Genomic DNA, 6,543 nt, shown 5'->3' on the forward strand with positions numbered 1-6,543 from the left:
GTCTCTTAAAATTGGTATAATAGGAGGATCTATTTCGGCAGGTGGCGTTCTCGGGGGAGAAGAGTTTATTTATTCCAGTATACTGGGAGATTTGCTGTGTCTTGTGTTGAATGGCCGTATTTAAATACATATCGCAGCAATAGGTGCAGCAGATAGCAGTTACTATAGATATTGTTTAAAAGCACACCTCAACGCATCAGATATGGATATTATTGTATGGGAATTAGCTCTCAATGATTACCTTGTAAACATTGGGCCTGGTTTCCAAGAAGATTTGACGAGGCAACTCTTAGAATTACCACAGCAACCGCAGTTATTTTATGTTAATTTTGTCCATCGAATACTATTTACCACACCACGTCCATGCAGGGTCCTTGAAAAAGCTGGAAGCGATCCACTGTCTGTTCATTATGAAATACCGTCTGTAAGTTTGCCCAATGCGCTGTGCACATTGCTGAGACAAGCATCCAGGTCATATGCCACACAAAATGGCTGCGATATTTCTTGCTTATTTAATAGAAAGTGGTTTTCAACGTATTTTATCATCAGAACAAATCTATGGTATTGAAACACTTCCTCTTCCATTCTTCAATGGATCACACACACACACACACACACACACACACTATTCCCACAATGCAGGTCGTCATTAAAAACAAAAGAAGGCAATTATCATGCTTTGACACCACTTCGATATGATAAAGATTGGGCGGTGATGGAACAAACAAATGAGGGTGAGGAAAGCAGAATAGATAGCAAACCATTATGGAAGTGTAAGAGTGAACGGAAAACCATAGTATTTCCTATAAACAACATTACAATTATAAATGTACCAGTATTCAATGTGCATGTCGCGATGCTAGGCTGCATAGAATGTGGTCTTGCTAGAATTTTCGTTGATGCTATGAAATACACCAAAATCAATGCTTACTGGAAATGGAACGTTCCAAGAATTTTCAATATTACAGCTAACTTGCGAACAGGTAGGCATAATGTGACGATAACCAGTGTTTCAAATCAACTTATACGACTGATTGCTGTTATTGCTGGATAGACATGATTTTGGGAAGAGTATATGTTTAATATACAATATCGTGAGTTCTTATATAATGTTTTTTTTGTCAAACAAAAACAATCGAAATAATGAATTAGTGCTCCGATTAGAAATTTCGTCTCATGATTAGACAAGGTCCCTAACACCTATTGTTGACTTGATGTTCGGTGAAGAGCAATGATTTATATCGATTATTCAATTCATCAGAGATTCATCAGACATGGAGAAAGGGGCGTATAACTGCAAGAAAGCAAGTGTAAAACGAGAGATACAAGCTGAGAACAATATTGGCATATATTGAACCACACACGGTTTATTTTGTCGTATCGGAAAAATACAAGTTTATGTTCAAGTTGGTGCTTAAAGTGTCATCCACAACTTGGACACACTTTTTGCCGATTATGAAGTGTATGGAGAATGCAAATAATGATGAAATTGTTGAACCTCACTAAACGAGATATGGAGAAATATACCAAAATGATGTTCTGCCGAGAACCACAGGAAGGACTAATGTAATTTTACTATAATAACATACATTACAAGGTAAACCAATCGATCCAAAATAAGCAATTTGATGATCTCATCAAGAATATTGGATTACGCAATCACAGCGTGATAGCATATAACCCTTAGGGCCATGCAATATATAATATAACATTTATAGAATTTGTGAAGATGGTCATTCACCATCATTCATATGGGGAATATGTGGACCTTGGTGGGCAGTTTTATAATATCAAAGATCATATGTATGTTTATTTGAGTAAGATTGTATCAGTCATTTTGAACATCTAGGCGAGAGCGTGGTTTACTTTAACCTATAGACACCCGGAACAAGTTGCGTGGAAAGCAAGATGTTGGTGATGGTGGTTATTAAATTGTGTTGTACTACAGCTGATCCTAGTTCAATGATTGTTTCAACACTATAAGAGTAGGTCATACAGAAATTACTTAATAGGTTCATACAATAGTGTTTGTCCCTTATTATTGAAATTGGTAGCATCGGATAGTAATCATGTACTATTTTAAGTTAATTTGTGAAATTGTTTTGTGATCTTTTATTTTGCTGTGCTTCATGTTTCATTTTCATTCTGGCTTTGTGGTAATTCCATGTTTCACTTCTATAGTGTATACGCATTAAATGCTTTATCGTGCCATACAAATATCGCCCTCATTCTCAAACCAACTGTCACGCCGTAACCTTAAGTTTACAGTAATCTAAATTGACTTAATTCGAACAGTGACGAAATTTTGGAACAATACAGCATGTCATAATATGTCATGACACAGACGGGATAGACACAGAAGAGATGGCATCCAATTGTATGATCGATGATTCTATATCTTGCAATAACGATAATAACATTATGTGTTATGATGTCACTACTTTAATGACCCATCCCAAGCACCACTCGTGGACGAAATAATTGTATGTACTCCTATAATTACGTTTAAATGCACCAACAAGTTTTCATGACTTGTTTTAAAGGATTGTTTTCAAATCAATGACCACTACTCTGTATGTGCTTACTGTTTATGAATGTTGGGGTGAGCGTCGACCAACCCCATCAACTCCTATTATGAAGCATATGCATTGATCCCTATTAGAAAGACAAGTTTGATGTATTTAAAATGGAAATAGTGATATCATAGGACATTTTTATCACAATTTACATTTTCAATATTTTCTATATCTAAATATAGTTCGCTTTGTGATATACATTTTTTTTTTATTTTAACCAATTGGATACAATTTGAACTATTAATCAGGTAACATTACTAAGAGAAAACACTCTGTGTGGAATATACCACATAAGTCTTTCTATATAATTGTTTGTTGAATGGCCTAAACATATGATTTAATCGTTCTGGTACGATTGGTGTAAAATAAAAGTTGGATTATTGCGTCAAATCTGACTTTATTATATTTAATACACTTCGTGGGTCCTGTTAATACTGAAACCCAACTTCAACAAAATAGCGCCTCCAAGATGTGGATGATAAATGACTCAAACAAAAACTTACAATGTAAGTAAATCGTATACCTTTGTGTATACGTATACATGCGCATATGTATTCTTAACTAAAGATACAGTACGCATAAGCAATATTCAACAAAAGTGCTGCACTTAAACTTGTGTGTTAATTGAACGTAGTCATATTACTGTAGTTTGTACAACATATGTGTTTCATAACGCATGTCAAAATGCGATATTGTACTTGGACGAATAAATTCAATTGAATGATATAATTTAATATATATATGAAACAAATATATGATAGTTGACATCATGTGCTAAACGGATATCCATGCATTTAATTGAATTCAGTTTATTAAGTTGATAGTATTGATAATTTGGAGACAAACTATTAAACTTTGAATGTTCATTTTTTTAGTATAGCCAATTACAAAATTGAATTTACTGCTTGGGTAAAGTTTGATACGATTCATCGTAAATTTTGCAAATTAATAATCACTTAACTGTAGTACATCCTGTATATTAAAAATAATCTAAAATAAAATACATTATACAATAACATACAACATGACAAAAGTCATCAGGTCCATAAGACGCACAATTCACCAACAGTGTAAGTATAGACTAGCTTGAACCACTCTACAAGTGTCTGTACAAGTAGTGGTACCAAGTGTTCGGAATGGGTAAGCGTCCTTTAGTCGCATGCTACACCTGTTACACCCGTCAAGATGATACCAATAACTCCAGAAGCATGTAGCCATCTGGGCAAGCTATAAAATAGTCATATCCAGGAATACTGTTTCTTATCATTTACGAGACATACATGTCAAATTTTGAAATTAAATGCTTGTATCTTCAAGCTTTTAAAAGTTCCAACAAGCACTAATTTTCAGTATCCTTGCTTCACCAGCTTTCAAGCCAGTGTCTTACCCGAAAATCGTCGTACAATACACAAGCTCTACAATATCTAAGAAGTTGTGAGATATAAATTCCATAAGCTGGGGATGATGGAATATTGTTAGACAAAAGATAATTAACAATTTCAAATTCAAAATCATCCCTTTTGTCATACAGTTTAGTATATAGACCATTCGGTCTAATTTGGAAAAACAAATCAACGTAGGAAGCAGAATCCTTGTTCTCGGTGGTCTCTTTAATTTAAAGCTCACGCAGATATATCAGGTCTAGTAATTTCGAAATGCCCTGATTATTGAAGCTCAGCAGATCATCAATGTATCTGTGTTTGTTGTTAAAGCGCTTTGCAAGTTGTTTCTTTCCTGATTGATGCATGAATTCTGAGACTGCATGAATTCTGCCTCATATGAATATAAGAATAGGTCAACAAGAAGTGGTGCACAGATGTACCCATAGGAATGCCAACAGTTTGTCTAAAAGTCGATCCACCAAATTTGACAAAAATATTATCAATGAGAAAAGTGGTCATAGATGTAATATCTTCTTCTGTATATTTATTTCAAGCATCTTCATTGTTACTAAAATATCCAGAGTTATGTGTAATAACAATAAACTTATACCTACGACTGCCATTCTTCTTAAAGATGGCTTGTTGCACTAGAGATGTTAATCTAATTTTAAAGATGCAATATGGACGAGAATTGACATTTATTTCACTCTTTAATAAAGTGAATTAACCACACATAATAGTAGTTTACCTATTCAATCTAAGAATCATGCTTTCAAAATGCCGATATGTGTTTGTAAACATAGTTTGAATCCGCCGCCATTGCTGGAGATATGGGTCACGTGATTCCGAACGCAGAAAATTATGTCATAGCGGTAGTAGGTCATCACAACAATGGCCGCCGCTTCCAGAACTGCAGCCCATTCCCTTTCGGAATGTTCGTGGCAACATTCTTGAAAACTGTGAAATGGACACTAAAAAGTTAGTTTCACAAAGAAATGCTTTTACACAGGTGTAAACACCGCTATTACATCGGCAAACACGTCTGGCATAATACACAGGTGTTGCATCGGTGTTGATTCACTGTTGACAGCTCTTCCCGGCGTGAAATGTATAAAGGGACACAAAAATGAAAGGAGGACTGCCAGTCGGTTAGTGCTGGGTTCTTTTGTCACCATCCGGAATACCGGTAAGTAATGAATAATGCTTTTCTATCCAAACTTTGCATGCAACTGTATGATTTTTAAAGAAAATACCTCTACGGTAGATCATTTAGTACAGCACATTGTTTTCGTTACCGTGGGGCAAAGTTGGTTAGCGGCCGGAGAGGGGGTTCTCTGAATAAAATATGGTATGCATGCTGAAGTTACTAGTATTTGTCACGTATACGCGTGTACAGTAATAAAGTCTATGTTATGTTTCTGCACTTGAAGGGGTATAATTTCACAAAAATAAGTGTTTAGAGGGGCTTTTTGAAAAGCTATACTTCAGTGTGGGTACCAGGTTGGACTTTGAGTACCCCCTGGAGTTAGCATTGTGGGAAACATCGTGGGAAGGGAGGAAAATTCATTGTCGGTATTTGAGGATCGTGGCTAGGTCTGAGAATTGAGCATACTCATTGGATCTCCCCAGTTTACAGACATTTTGAGAACGCAGTAAATTGAATTAACTTGTTTATGGTACAAGATTGTGTATTCTTATTATACGGGCAGTTCGTTCGTTTTATGTCCAACAAGGCTTTATTGCCGCTTGGGAGTTGAATTAAACAAAATGTTGTTATGTACGTTTGTTTCTATAACTGGATATGTGCAAGTACACATATATCAATTCTAAAGTGTTTCTTGATGTTTAATTTACATTTCTGTTGATGACATGCTTTTAAATGACCATTTTCACATAATTCATGGTTCAAAACTAATTTGCCATTGGCGACTGGCAAAGAATTATCAGAAGCCCAGTCGTTAATATAAACCAAATGAATTTTTTTGTTGAGTGGTTTTGTAACTAAAATAAAATGTTACGACCTTTCTGATGCATTTTGTGTACTTTTTTTCATTATCCAGACAAATTTTACATAAATGCCATCATCAAGTGATGAGATTCAAAGGTTGTACAAGAAAAAATAGGTTCAAAAAGATGTGGAAGAGGCAGAAAGTCAGTGAGAGGTGGTGAGGCAGTCAGAAGAAAATCATGTAAAGAGAGAGAGAGAAATGAAGGGAACATTGAGAAATAGTGAGTAATGCAATCATTTATAATTTATTTTAAATATACAAAAAATGTATAAAATATAGGTCTCTGGTAACAAATGATTTTCAACAACGATGAAAGGACCAGTTACTGCACAAATCCCTACTCTCCGTGGGACCCACCCAATACGAAACCCACTTACTGCGAAGCTACTAGTAACAAATGAATATATATGTAAATATTAAAATTTGTTATTTTTTACAATGGTAGACAACCTGTGAAGCCATGACAAGAGAGCAGTGAAGTGATTATTTAATCGTTAACCAAGCATGAAGTCGACAGATGCCATCACTACCAGAATGCATCTGTTGCGGATGGCACAAACAAGAGTAAGTTCAAAT

The 6,543-nt window shown here is 35.2% G+C and overlaps 1 long non-coding RNA gene across 1 annotated transcript; it reads left to right on the forward strand.

Moving 5' to 3' along the window:
• The first annotated feature begins 5,031 nt into the window (after window positions 1-5,031).
• Window positions 5,032-6,143, forward strand: LOC144343539 (uncharacterized). Its single transcript, XR_013418978.1, has 2 exons — window positions 5,032-5,144; window positions 6,019-6,143. It is a non-coding gene; the product is annotated as an uncharacterized LOC144343539 (long non-coding RNA).
• The last annotated feature ends 400 nt before the right edge of the window (window positions 6,144-6,543 follow it).

This window comes from Saccoglossus kowalevskii, chromosome 1 (genome assembly GCF_978046115.1).
Source record: "Saccoglossus kowalevskii chromosome 1, keSacKowa6.1, whole genome shotgun sequence".
In the NCBI taxonomy this organism is placed as follows: Eukaryota; Metazoa; Hemichordata; class Enteropneusta; family Harrimaniidae; genus Saccoglossus; species Saccoglossus kowalevskii.